General features: G+C 42.7%; 1 protein-coding gene across 1 annotated transcript in view; it reads left to right on the top strand.

Annotated features, from left to right (window-relative positions):
• Nucleotides 1–15165, top strand: part of LOC310769052 (membrane-spanning 4-domains subfamily A member 4A-like) — a 639318-nt gene that overhangs the window by 532238 nt on the left and 91915 nt on the right. The gene's annotated exons all lie outside the window — the stretch shown is intronic.

Below are 15165 nucleotides of genomic sequence, written 5' to 3'. Positions count from 1 at the left end.
AATCACACTTTGCTCATGCACAGAAGCACCGAATCACAACCCGCGGTGCTGCGGATTGTGAATGCTGCGGGTTGCGAACATGCCTCCCGCACGGATCACGTTCGTGACCTGAGCGTCCACTGTAATATAAATTGGGGTTCACAGGCTGGATAGCTCAGTCGGTAGAGCATGAGACTTGATCCTAGGGTCATGGATTTGAGCTCCACATTAGCTGAAAGGTTCCTAGATTGCAGGGGGTTGGACTAGATGAAATTTGTGGCCCCTTCCAACTCTACAATTCTCTGATTCTATGAGTGCCATCATAGGACTGCAAGTCACCCCCACTGTGGTCATCACATCAATCATTTCATGAACGATAACCCCGCTCCTCTGCTGACCAGAGGCCCTGTTTTGCATGCAGAATTTTTCAGGCTCATTCCTCACCTACTCCAAGCAAGGCTAGGTGGGACGCCCTACGTGAAAAGCTGGAAAGTGCCTGCCAGGTGCTGTAGATGGTGCTGAGCTAGATGGACCAGTTGTCCGTGACTCAGTATAGCGTGACTTCTGTGTTCCAGAATCACAGAACTGTAGAATTAGAAGGGACCCCAAGGACCATTCCTGAAATACAGGAATTTTTTTGCCTAAAGTGGGGTTTGAACCCATGACCCTGAGATGAAGAGGCTCATACCAACAGAGCTTTCGCAGGTCCTGTTCTTCCTATGGATCAGCTGAGGACGGGCTTATTGGGGGAAAAGAAATACCTAGCTATGTTTTGAGCTGGTAATGTGCACACAGCCTTAGTTAAAAGCACAACCTGCTGAGAAAGAGTCAATGTTTCTTATGTGTAAGGAAAGAGGTTCGGAATCCTAGGTTCAGAACCAAGTATTTCTTGGTTATCTGCACCATCTATTGACTCCAGTTCCAAAGGAGCCTGCTTCATCCAGATGACAGATGGTTTGCATGTAAAAAACACTGAGCCTCACAGATGTGCAACTGTTGTGTGCCCCCTACTTCCATGAGCCATGAGAAGTTTTGGGGGAAGCTCCACTTCCTTTGTCTCTTCCCCAAGCTTTCGCTCGCTTCCTGCCTTCCACACTTGTGTGTGCTCTGACACACGCCAGCTTCCTCGGCTGGAACGGCATCACCTTTGCCAGGGCCCCTTGGGTATCTCATTCAAAAACGCAGAGAGAGCCTCAGCTGGCAGGAGACCATCTCTAAACCATGAGCTCTCATTGACGAAACCTCAGCTGGTCATGTGGGACTATTCACCAGCAATCTGCAAGGCACAAATGTGACAGGGCCAGGCCACAAGTGCCTGCAAGTAAGGAATTGTTTAATGCCACCTCCCCCATACTGATGCCCTCTTGATGTTTCTGACTACAATTCCCATCAACCCAAGCCAGCATGGTGATGGGAGCTGTAGTTCCAGACAAGTAGAGGGCACCGGGATGGGGAAGGCAGGAGTCCTACATGAGCTTGCGCACAAGGCTTGATGGTTGACAGGGAGACGGTTTCATCAAACAGGCACGCGTCTTACATGAAAATCAAAACTGTTTTCTTCTCTGCCTTCCACTTGTCCCTCTAGGCCTGGCTCAGGGACTGGCACAACTCCCCAAAGTCTTAAATAAGCTGCCCCTCGGGGGCTCCCTGTACAGCTTCCTTGAACGCTGCTTTGTCTCTGTGACTTGAGTGGAAAATAACAAAAATCTCCAGGGGAATGTAAGGTTTCCATTTCCCCGGGGCTCAGATCTCCAAAGCTGGGTTTCAGCTTCCAAAGAGGTAATCATGTTAATCTGCCGCAGCAGAAACAACAGAGGTTTTTGATGCCCGGAAAAGCTAATAGATTAGGTGTGGCAAAGCTGCTGTGGATCTAACTCCACCATTAAGCCAATATAAAGTATTGTCCTCAGCTGTGTATGTGTGTGCAGGCATCCCCCATTTATGTGGGGGCTACATTCTGGGTCTACATGCATAAGGAAAATTGGGCAAGTGGGGAGCAGCCTCTAAAAAGCCTCTCAATGCCCATTTTGCCCCCTCCTGCTCCCCAGCTCTCTCTCTCTCCACACAACTCTCTCTTCAACTAGAATTGAAGCTAGCTGGAGGATGTGCAGGAAAACTGCTGCTGCACTACTGCTCATGTCAGCTGCTAGGTGTGGAGGCTGAGCAGCCTAAACAAAGCCTCTCTGCACTTCAGGTCTCTTTGGGGCTTGCTCTGCCCTTACTAAAGCTCTTTTCAGGGTCTGGGGAGGGTCTCCTCTCAGGCCACAAGGACTCTCCAGCTGTCTTCTGCCATTTCCTGGTTTAAATTTATCTATTTCCCGGTGCTGCGTGTATATGTGGTTGCGTGTGAGTTAATTGCATGTAAGTGGGGACGCCTGCGTATAAGAGTTGGATCAGGCCAATGGCTTAACTAGTCTCACATCTTGTTCTCGTAGTGACCAGTCAGATGCTTCTGCGAAGCCTACAAAGCAGGACATGAGCATAACAGCACTCACATGGAATCACAGAACCATAGAGTTGGAAGGCACCCCAAGGGCCATCTAGACCAACCCCCTGCAATGCAGGAATATCGGCTAAAGCATCCATGACAGATGGCCACCCAACCTTTGCTCCCAACTCTCTCCAACTGTGATTCCCGGCAAGTGGCCTTCAGAAGCATCCTGAATGTAGAACATAATTATCATGACTAGTGGCCACTGGTAACCTCATTCCTCTGAAATTTGTCTACTCTTCTAAAGCCATCCAAGCTGGTTTCCATCACTGTTCCTTGTGGGATCAAATCCTACAGTGTGAAGAAGCTAATTCTTTCATCAGTCCTAGAATCATAGAATTGTAGAGCTGGAAGGGACCTGTGGGTCATCTAGACAGGGATGAGCTTCTGAAGCTTCCAATGTGCAGCTTCATTGGATGTCCACCATACAGGTTCTCCACCCCTCTTTGACTTCCTCTTTCATCCCCCTCTTGAGATATTTCTGTGGCAACTACCAAGGTAGGCACCTGAACAGCTCGTCTTGTGGTTGACTCTGAGGACACCTCTTTTTCAGGCACTCGTTGTCCTAGATTCCAGGTAATCTCTTCTGAAAGAAGTAACTTAATTAACACAACATCGGACTTGGCCAGTTTGGAGCAGCCTGATCCTTTCCATCAACAGCTTCTCATCATCAGCCTTACCTGAAAGATAACCTCTCTTTGCTTGCTCTGCTCTTGGACATCACATGGCTTTTGGGAACAAGGTGTTGCCTGTTAATTCAGTGTTACTGAAGGTCATCATACTCCAGTCACCTGTCCCTTACTGGGCTTCCTTTTTGGAGCGCCTAGAAAGTGCCTGGACTTATAAAGGTCACGACTGGGACATTTACAATGCAGCACAGGAAACTCCCCATTTACGTATGGCTCAAGGCTTGTGCAACTGTGCATGCATGCATTGCCACAAAAGTGGCACGAAAAGAGGCAAAAACAGCCCTAAAATGGGAAAATGGCACAAAAACTGCATCTAGCAATCCCACAAGCCTTTGCAAATGCAATCCCATGAGCCTTTGAAGCCTGTGTAGACTTGGAATTTGAGCAAGGAGGTTTAGAGGGTGCGGTTGTGGTGGAGTTTGGAGGATTGTTAAAATAAAATTCAAGGGTTTTTCAAGGGTCTAGAGAAGGGGTAGGCAACCTAAGGCCCATGGGCTGGATGTGGCCCAATCGCCTTCTCAATCCAGCCCGTGGACGGTCCAGGAATCAGCTTGTTTTTACATGCGAAAAATGTGTGCTTTTATTTAAAATGCATCTCTGGGTTATTTGTGGGGCATAGGAATTTGTTCATCCCCCCCCCCCAATTATAGTCCAGCCCACCACATGGTCTGAGGGACGGTGGACCGGCCCATGGCTGAAAAAGGTTGCTGACCCCTGGTCTAGAGGGTTTGTGCAGGCTTTTTCAATGGTGTTCCTGACATACACTATTTCACTTAAACACATGGTGCCTTGGAATGCAACCCCCATGTAAATAGGGAGCTGCCTGTACTAAGCATGTTAACCCATAAGTAGTGCCCACTGCATGCAGGAACACAGAAGCTGTCTTATACAGAGTCAGAGACTGGTCCATCTGGCTCAGTATTGCCTACATGCAATGGCACTGGTTCTCCAGGGTTTCCAGCAGGAGATATTCCCAGCCCTACCTAGAGATTCCAGCCTGGATCTAGCCTGCAACCACCCACATAAGAACCTTTTGCAAAAATAAGGGGAAGAGGTGCAAAAGAAGAATGGATATGGAATACAGTGGTACCTTGGTTTACGAACTTACAGTAATCAGTTCCTGAAGTCCGTTCTTAAACCAAAGCGTTCTTAAACCAAGGCATGCTTTCCCATAGCAGCGGGGGACTCATTTTACAAATGGAACACACTCAACAGGAAGCAAAATATGTTCTCATTCCAAGGCAAAGTTCACAAACCAAAACACCTACTTCCGGGTTTGCAGCGTTCTTAATCCAAGTTGTTCATAAACTAAGCTGTTCTTAAACCAAGGTACCACTGTATGCAGAAACTGTGAAACATACAGGACTGGAAAAATAAGAAATCAACAAACTTTTTATAAAAAAAGAATGGAAATGGTTTATTGCATATTTACAAACAGATTGTAAACAGATAAGAACATTGGCAGGATTATTGTAATAATATGCAGTTTTACACGAGTATATATTTAAAGTAGATGAATAAATGAGCAAATTAAGTTGATTTGGATATGCAGAAAATATTAAAAATAAATTTAAGGAACCGCAGAAAGAGGGGGAAGGAAGTCAAGTTTTGAAATGTTAAAATGATTGTAAAATCACTGAAATGTATAAAACTGAAAATCATAAATAAAAACTTAAAAACAACAACAACATACTATATACACACAGAGAAGGGGCAAGGAGCAAGCAATTTGGTGCCTGTTGCAGCTTTTCCCTCTTTGATTTTCTTGAAATTGACGGAAATAATTCAGAGACCTGCTTTGCTCTCTGCTGCCCTCCCTGTGCAAACAGTTTGTTTAGGCTGACACTTTAGGTTCGAACGGCCCTGGAAATGCATTACACCAAGGATGATTGATTGCTTATACAGTGGTCTCCAGGGAGTATCACCAAATGGCCCAGCACAAATGAATCACATCACCGAAGCCTCGTATATTCATATGGAGTCAGTGCATCCCAGTGGCTGCATCAAAGCTATTCATAGCCCACGATGTGAGGGCAATGGCAGTGACTGAACATGTTCAATGGGCCAGAGGACTCTTATGCAAATTGAATGAAGAGATCACAGACATTTGGGCACCCTTTCTGACACATATGCCAACACTCATCAGCAGATGGATTTCTTCAAAACCAAACACCGTGAGTGTATACTTGGATGACAAAGACACAATAATAACAGCTGGCATTTGTACTAGAGGTGGAGAAAATCGATTTCGCGTTTAAACCCGAACTTCTCAAATCCGCTCTTTCTGAAACAAGATGAGAATCTAAACACAGCTAGCCTTTGAAAGCTGCGTATCCGAATTTTGCGATGCAGTTCTCCTGCCAGTGTTTTCAAAAACACATCTATTTGGGGAAAGTGTGATTTTAAAAAGTAATATAATTTGCTAAAATGCATTATATTGGGATTATATTGCTTGTACAAATTTGTACATTTGTCAAAGCTGTGTACAAAATTTACAAGGAGAAATTCGTGCTAGCATGCTGGTGAATTTTCATGAGGGTTTTAAAAATAAATGCAGATTCCTACACAAACTGAATTTAAGACTGAAAAGAATGAGAAACTGAGAGAATTGAAAATGACAGCTCCTTCCATCCTTATTATACCTACCATAAAAGGGGAGTGGTAAGATACTGCTACGTGCTCTGTGTGGACAAGAGGAGACAAGTGGCGTAAACACCCATAGTGTGCTACAGATCAAGGCCTTTCCAATATGGTGCCCTGCAGATGTTGCTGGACTCCAACTCCCATCAGCCCCAGCTGCAATGGCCATTTGTTTGTGTAGTCCATTGACATCCTTGCAACAGATCCACTGCCCTGCATCTCCAGAGACAGTCACTCTGAACCCTAATATTTCCATGGAATTGGGGAGAGGCATCCCTTTTTATCCATGGCTATTAGCCATGATGGGGGGCATGGGTGGCGCTGTGGTCTAAACCACTGAGCCTCTTGGGCTTGCTGATCAGAAGGTCAGCGGTTTGAATCCCAGTGATGGAGTGAGCTCCCGTTGCTTGGTCCCAGCTCCTGCCAACCAACAGTTCGAAAGCACGCCAAAAAGTGCAAGTAGATAAATAGGTACCACTCTGGTGGGAAGGTAAACGGCGTTTCCATGCACCGCTCTCTGGTTTCCATCATGGTTGCGCCAGAAGCGGCTTAGTCATGCTGGCCACATGACCCAGAAAAACTGTCTGTGGTCAAACGCCAGCTCCCTCGGCCTGTAAAGTGAGATGAACGCTGCAACCCCAGAGTCGTCTGTGACTGGACTTAACTGTCAGGAGTCCTTTACCTTTACCGTTAACTTATTAGCCATGATGGCTATGAACTACTTCCAGTGAATACCAGTTGTTGGGATTGACAAACTATTGCTGCCATGATCCTGCTTGCAGACTTCCTGTAGACATCTGGTTGGTCCCTATGAGAACAGGATGCTCAACTAAAGGGGCTTTTTGGCCTGATGGGGCACGCTGTTCTTACGTTCTTATGCAATGTGAACATGCAATCAGATTATTAAAAAAAAGGAAACCTGAGGCTCCTTTTCCATCCACAGTCTTCAATCCGTAAAAGCTCCTAAAAAGGTAAAGGTCCAGTCGTGACCGATTCAGGGGGTTGCGGCGCTCATCTCGCTTTATTGGCCGAGGGAGCCGGCGTACAGCTTCTGGGTCATGTGGCCAGCATGACTAAGCCTCTTCTGGCGAACCAGAGCAGCACAAGGAAACACCGTTTACCTTCCCGCCGGAGCGGTACCTATTTATCTACTTGCACTTTGACGTGCTTTCGAACTGCTAGGTTGGCAGGAGCAGGGACCGAGCAACGGGAGCTCACCCCGTCGCGGAGATTCGAACCACCGACCTTCGGATCGGCAAGCCCTAGGCTCTGTGGTTTAACCCACAGCACCACCCAGGTCCCTGTAAATGCTCCTAGTAGGGTGTAAATTCCACTGAACACGGTGGGGCTTATTTCTGAGGAACTGTTCTCAGGATGGCACAGCGAGTATCTAATGCCATTTGGCAGGTTGCAGCCAATATGCTCTGGAAATGTAAGAAACTCTTTGCGTCTGTTTTTTGAAAGCTTACTCAAAAGCGTAAGAACAAAAGGTACTGTGAGTCAGTCAACGGCAGCCTTCTCTGTGCTTCTGTTATCATGAGAAGAGACCTGCTGGATCAGTCCCAAAACCCATCAACTCCAGAACTCTACTCTCACAGTGGACAACCAAATGTCTATGGGAAGTCCGCAAGCGGTCTCGTTTTCATTTCGTTTCTTATATTTCTACACCTCTTTTCACTCCCTTGAGTCACAAAGCGGCTTACACACAATAAATAACAACAGAACAGAACATCACAGTTACAACATAGATCATATAAAATAATGATCAAATCATCAGTAAAACAACCACCACAAAACAAAAAGGCTAAACAGCACAACCACAAGAAAAATCATATTATCAAATTCACAAAGCATCGCAGCACTCTACAAAACAACATTAACAATATTAACAAACTATCGTGGGGATACAGATTAACCACCAAGGAGAAGAATTAAATGTGGTAAATGTTTATGCCCCAAACACGAATAAAGCAGAATTTTTCAAAAAACTGGAACAAATATTACTGGATTTAGAGCCTCATAAATTGATCCTACTAGGTGATTTAAATGGAGTTCCAATACCAGAGTTAGACAGAAGTGCAAAAAAGAAAAAATTGAGTCAAGGGAAACTACCAAGATCATTTAAAAACCTTGAAGAAAACTTAGACTTGACGGACATTTGGAGACACAAAAACCCACTGACAAAACAATTTACATGCTTCTCAGAGCCGCACCAGAGCTGGGGTAGAATATACCAGATTTGGGTATCAAGAGAATTAGTAACAAGAGTTGAAAAGTGTGAAATACAACCCAGAACCCTTTCTGATCATAACTCAATATCCTTGGAAATTAAGTGTGGAGTTCAGGGTGTGTACAGATGGAGAATGAACGAATATCTATTTGAAAATGAGGAGGTAATTGAGAAGGCCAAAAAAACCTTAAAAGATTTCCTTGACTTAAACCTTAATAAAGAGACAAATATTGACACAGTTTGGGACGCCAGCAAGGCGGTGCTAAGAGGCTTTTTAATTCAACAAAATAGCCATAGGAAAAAAATAAGAGAACAAAAGAAAGATGAAATCCTGACCCAATTAAGAGAATGTGAGAAAAAATTAATAACAAATCCTAGTGATGAACAGACCAAACGAACATCCAAATTGTTACAATCACAATATTCAATGCTAATTAACCAAGAAGTCGAATGGAGAATCAAATCAATGAGGCAAAAATTCTTCGAATCAGCAAACAAAACGGAAATTCCTGGCCTGGCAACTACGAAAAAGGAAAAAGCAAAATGTGATTAATAAGATAAAAATAGAAGAAAGGCTTGTGGAAGAACCAAATGAAATAAAGAAAAATTTCCTAAAATTCTTTGAAAAACTTTACCAGAAAGAAGAAGACATAATAGAAATAGGAAAATATCTAGAAAATAACAGAATAACATCTATAACGGAGGAAGAGAAAACCCAACTGAATAAGTGCATAACAGTAGATGAATTTCAGGAAGCAATAAAGAGAACGAAACTAGGGAAAGCAGTGGGTCCAGATGGATTATCGGCCAAATACTATAAAGTTCTCGAAGAATACTTAGCCCCGGTGTTATGTGAGGTAATGAATAATATTCTACAAGGAGGGAAGATACCGGACTCCTGGAAAGATGCTCACATAACGCTGATACCTAAAGCGGACTCAGACAAATTAAACATAAAAAATTACAGACCGATATCACTTCTTAACAACGATTACAAAATATTTGCTGAGATAATGGCAAACAGACTTAAGAATTATCTAAAAAATGCAATACATACGGATCAAGCTGGATTCCTTCCTAATAGACAATTAAAAGACAATGTTAGGCATATAATAAATATCATTGAATACTTGGAAAAGAAGAACGAAATTCCTACAGCATTAATTTTTATCGATGCAGAAAAAGCATTCGATAATGTATCATGGCTATTCCTATTAAAGTGTATGGAGACAGCAGGGATAGAAGGTGCTTTCATGGAGGGAATCAAAGCAATTTACTCAAATCAAAGAGCCAAACTGATTATTAATAACAACTTATCTGACACATTCGAAATTTCAAAGGGTACGAGACAAGGCTGCCCCCTGCCACTGCTTCTTTTCAGTGCAAATAAGATAAGGAAAACATCTGAGATACGAGGAATTAGAATTGGGGTGAAAGAATTCAAACTGAAAGCATACGCGGATGACCTGGTAATATCAGTCGAGGACCCGATACAGAGTACTGACAAAGTTCTGGTACTTCTAGAGGAATTTGGGAAAGTAGCGGGCTTCAAGTTAAATAAAACTAAAACTAAAATGATGGTTAAGAATATGGGAGAAGATCTAAGGAGGCAGCTAGAACTCCAATCGGGAATCAAAGAAGCAAAAAAGATAAAATATCTAGGAGTGTGGCTAACGATGAAAAATATAAACTTAATGGCTGATAACTATACAAACACCTGGAAGGAAATCCAAAAGGAACTAGATACTTGGAATAGGATAAAACTCTCCTGGTCAGGCAGAATGGCTGCAACCAAGATGTGTATACTACCGAAACTTTTATTTTTATTCCAAAATGACCCAGTGATTAGAGGAAGTGCAATATTTAAAAATTGGCAAAAAATTCTCTCTAAATTTATATGGCAAGGTAAAAGACCGAGAATTAGATTTAAACTGTTAACGGACAGAAAAGACAGAGGAGGATTCTCGGTCCCAAATCTGAGACTGTATTATGAAGCCTCGTGCCTTTGTTGGCTTAGAGAATGGGTCACTTTAAAAAAACACAGATCTGCTAGACTTAGAAGGCTTCGATTTAAGATTTGGTTGGCATGCTTATCTCTGGCAGAATAAGGAAAAGGTGCATAAAGGCTTCTCAAACCACATCATCAGAGGGACACTGTTAGAAGCGTGGGAAAAGAATAAAAAACTACTGGAAAAAAATACCCCCTGGTGGCTATCCCCTATTGACATATTAACTACCAAAAAAACAAACATGGAAGGTGAGAGATTGACCTATGAAGACCTCCTGGAAAGATCGGAAAGAGGATGGAAAATTAGATCTTATGAAGAGTTAAAAAGCAAATTAACAGGTTTGCTGCAGTATCATCAAATTAATGCCTTATGGAAGGAAGATAAAAAGATTGGAATGAATGAGAAAAAATCAAAGTTCCAGGTAGAGATAATAGAGAGTAAAACTAAACTGCTATCTAAAATGTATAATCAGCTATTAGATTGGGACACCAAGGATGAAGAGGTTAAAGAGGTTATGGTAAAATGGGCAATAGACATTGGATATAATTTGGATTTTGAAAAATGGACGAAGTTGTGGACTAAAGGAATGAAATTTACAGCCTGTACTGCCCTCAGAGAAAATATGGAAAAGATGATGTATCGTTGGTACATCACCCCTGTGAAATTGCAAAAAATGTATAAGACTGGCGACAAAAGGTGTTGGAAGTGTAAATCTAAAAAGGGAAGCTTCTACCACATGTGGTGGAAATGTGAAGAAGTTTAAAAAATTTGGGATTCCATCTACAACGAACTAAAGAAAATACTTAAATACACCTTTGTCAAAAAGCCTGAAGCCTTCCTTCTGGGAATGATCGGAGAGGAGATTAAGAAAGAAGATTATATAATGTTTCAATATGCAACTGTAGCTGCCAGGATTCTGTTAGCACAAAATTGGAAAACCCCAAATACCCCGACCGTTAAAGATTGGCAAATTAAATTATTTGAGTATATTGATTTGGCAAAAATGACGCAAAACATTAGACAGCAAAAAGGTACAAGGTTTATTGACGATTGGTCTAAATTCATAACATATATGGAAACAAATTCTAGAGATATAAAAATCACAGTAGGTTTAATATAACCCTTGCGATGTGTTTACGTTAAAAAATGAAAAACTGCAGAATGGATTTAATATTCACATAACCCAAAACCGAGATGGAGGGAAGTCAAACGTTATTTATTGTTAATCAATGTTTGTTTTTTGGTTGGTTAGGTGTTTTGTTTTGGTTGATGTTTTCTTTCTTCTTTGGTATGTGTTGGCTATTTTTCTTTTTCTCTCTTTGTTGTTATTTGGTTATAGAAAATGAATAAAAATAAGTTAAAAAAAACACAACAATATTAACAAACTAACAACCAAAAATAAACTAAGCACTGCTGAATTCATACACACCCTCTCGCCACCCCTATGACTCATAGTCTTCTACTCAGTTCATCAAAAGACACATTCACATGGAGTCTTTCACCCAACGTGGGGCTCAAACCCATGACGCTGAGATGAAGAGTCTCGTGCTCTACCGACGGAGCTATGGAGCTAAATCAGCTATGGTCTGATTCAATATCAGCCATGCCCCTTTAAATCACATTCAAAGCACATGCTTTCCCTCAAAGAATTCTGGGAACTGGAGTTTACCCCTCATAGAGTTACAATTCCCAGCAACCCTTTAAAAACTACAATGCCCAGAATTCTTTGAGGGAAAGGGGAAAGTGTGTGCACAGCCTTACTCCTTTGAACAGTAAGCACCCATCAGTAACAGAATAGGCTGCTGGGGCAGGTTGCGACTGTAAGGAGAAAGGCTTGCGACAGTCATTATCTATTGGGGATAATGTGTCTTGTTGCCTTCGGGGAGTTGATGGGATTAGAGAGCCTAATGGGCTGTGCTCCAGCAGCGCTGTCATTCTTATGAGCTTGTGATCTTCTGTTTTGTGTTTTTATGAGGCTTGTCAATAGAGCGAGCTGGATGAGAAAAGCGATTCCATCAACACTATGTGTACTTGACCTTGGGCAAGATGGCTCAGCAAAATGTTAATTAGTTCTTGCATAAAACTAATTCCGCCTTAAATCACAGACTGGCTTCATTAGGGGATGGAAAGACTTAACGAGGAACGGGGACGGCTGTGAGCCACATGCGACCTCGTTTCCCGTGGCTCAAGGAGTCTCGTTAGAATCCTGAAAGTTTCGACACATCCTCCCAATAGATAATAATGGTTTAAAAAGGGTTTTAGCCCCCCGTGGCTTCACAAATAGTTTAGTAATGTTATGGACCAAAAGGTAAAAAGACTTAGCAGCCAGAAAGCCAAGTTGTTTTTTCCAAATGTAAGCCCCTCAGGGCAGGGGCCTGTCATGCTGTTCCTCTTGAAAGCACTTGTACACATTGGTGGTGCTATATAAACAGTAAATAAACAACAAATAAAAATATCTGATGAATTGGCATTTGATTTCGATACCTGCGTCTCAGAAGTTGATATGGTACAATGAAAGCAAGGAGAACTGCAATGCCATTTAAACATGTATTTGGGAGGGGGATAATTGGGTGGTTTTTGTTTTTATTCTTTTTATGTATTTTGTGTTTTTATATTGTGATTTTATGCTGTACCCACCCTGAGACCTGTAGGTATAGGGCGGTATGCAAATAATAATAATAATAATAATAATAATAATAATAATAATAATAATGGCAGCAGGCTCTGCTGAACCCCCTGGACTTATGTATACAGTGGGGCATCAGTGGGGCTACATATTTCTTGCTATGTTATGCATTTTTGTGTTTTTATATTGTAAACTGCCCTGTGACCCTCGGAGGGAGGGTGGTATAGAAATTTAATAAATATATAAATACATTTTTTTAAATTGGCCATGCTGGATGCAGATGATGGGGGTTTGAGTCCAAATGTTTTGGTCCCCTGCTTGAACTCCATATAAGGCAGCTTCCTATTTTCCTAACCCCTGGCTTTAGCAAGGCTGCAATGTAGGCTACTGCTTTTGTCGCTGGCATCTGTTGATCTGACCACTTTTTGCCTCTGCACCTGCCCCCCTGCCTACCACTGGAATATGCCCTGAAGGTAACTCATGAGGAAATGTGGCTTCCTGGCTGAAAAATATATTCCCCCCGGCCCCTAAGTAGACCGATGTTATGGAATCCTGAATGGTACCACTTCAGAGGGGAGAGAGAGGGTGGGGAGAGGTGTTTGACTAGGTCTACCCCAGTGGTAGCTGGTGCTCATTGTGACTAGTAGGGCAGAAAGCAGGGAGTCAAACAGTAGGTGGAGCCAGAGCCAGCTGATAGGCAGAGCCAAAGGATTACAGTGGTACCTTGGTTCTCAAATGCCTTGGTACTCAAACGCCTTGGTTCTCAAACGCCGAAAACCTGGAAGTAAGTGTTCTGGTTTCTGAACGTTTTTCAGAAGCCGAACGTCCGATGCGGCTGTCAGCTATTGTTTGTGGGGCACCTTCACCAATCAGAAGCTGCGCTTTGGTTTTCGAAGATTTCGGAAGTCAAATGGACTTCTGGAACGGATTAAGTTTGGCGCTTTTGTTTTTGCTATTTATTTCGTGTTTTTGTTTTTGAGGCTTTTTCGGTTAATTTGTTTTTGTGACTGTGTGGAACCCAATTCAGCTACTGATTGATTGATTGATTGTGTGACTGCGGAAATGGATAAAAGCCCCCCATCCAAACAATGACTAACATCAGTGCAGGAGGGAAAAAGACAATACTGTCTTATTTATTTTATAGTACAGTACATTGATTATTGCTTTCATTTTATGGGTCAATGGTCTTGTTAGATAGTAAAATTCATGTTAAATTGCTGTTTTAGGGGTTGTTTTTAAAAGTCTGGAGCGGATTAATCTGTTTTGCATTACTTTCTATGGGAAAGTGCGCCTTGGTTTTGGAGCGATTTGGTTTTGGAACGGACTTCTGTAATGGATTAAGTATGAGAACCAAGGTACCACTGTAATACTGTATTACTGTAATACAAGGTACCAAGGTACTGTAATACAAGGTATTAATACTGTAATACAAGGTACTGTAATACTGTAATATTGTAATACAAGGTACCACTGTCCCCTGCTCTTTTCTGTTGTTTTCTACAAGGGCTGAGACTGAGGACTGGTTGTCAGTAGGAAGGAAGGCAGAGGTTGTTGACGGCCGTGCCCCAGTTGTCTTGATGGACCATCTCCCACTGGTCTATCCTCCATCCATTTGGCCAACCCCCTTTAAAAATAAGTTGCGCTATAGCAAAGGTACCATCAGGGCAGGACTTTCAGCCAGATGTCCAGCAGAATGAGGAGGAAGGTGCCCCAACTCCATTAATCTGGGATAGTTCAGACAGTAGAGCACGAGACTCTTAATCTCAGGGTCATGGGTTTCAGCCCCATGCTGGGCAAAAGATTCCTGTGTTGCAGAGGGTTGGACTAGATGACCCTCATGGTCCCTTTCGACCCTACGATTCTATCGCCAAAGGGCTGGTTTGCTACATTTGGGAAGGAATGAAGCAACATCACCATCCCTGCTTCAAAAAGATGTCTTCTTCCCATAAAGCTGATAAAGCCCAGAGACTAAAAATACCTAAGCGCTCCACTGCAGCCAGTGCCCATCACATTGTAGTCATGCGACCCCTCGTTCTCTAAGCTAGTTATGTTCTCTGTTAAAGAAGCCCTTTCTTTCGCTGCTGGTTCTAATCATCCTGACTTTGTTTCCTTTGAGAGAGTGAATGTTTTTTTTTATTCTCTCTCTCCCCCCTGCCCTTGTGATCACAGAGAGCAGGATCTTGCTGCTCATAGCATAGATCTTCCCCCCACTCTAGTCTACAGCTTTGTGCATTTATCGGTGCTATCCTGCAAAAACCACCAATGGAAGCCACCAACCGCAACAGGGTTTTAATTTTCTCAAGCCCTGCAGGCTCTTTAGCTGCAGGGCGCCTCCAGACTGTCAGACCAGAACATTAGGTTTGCACAGTTAAAAGTGGATTAAAGCACTCTGTTGCCTTGGAGAAAGAAATCAGCTTCTTTCTCTTCTTTTCAATGGACCTTCTGCAGGTTGGAAAGTGACATGGAAACGCCTTGAAAAGGGTGGGATGAATGAATGAGAG

This window comes from Podarcis filfolensis (assembly GCF_964270895.1).
Source record: "Podarcis filfolensis genome assembly, chromosome: 8".
Lineage (NCBI taxonomy): Eukaryota > Metazoa > Chordata > Lepidosauria > Squamata > Lacertidae > Podarcis > Podarcis filfolensis.
This window is presented reverse-complemented; position numbering and strand designations above follow the sequence as displayed.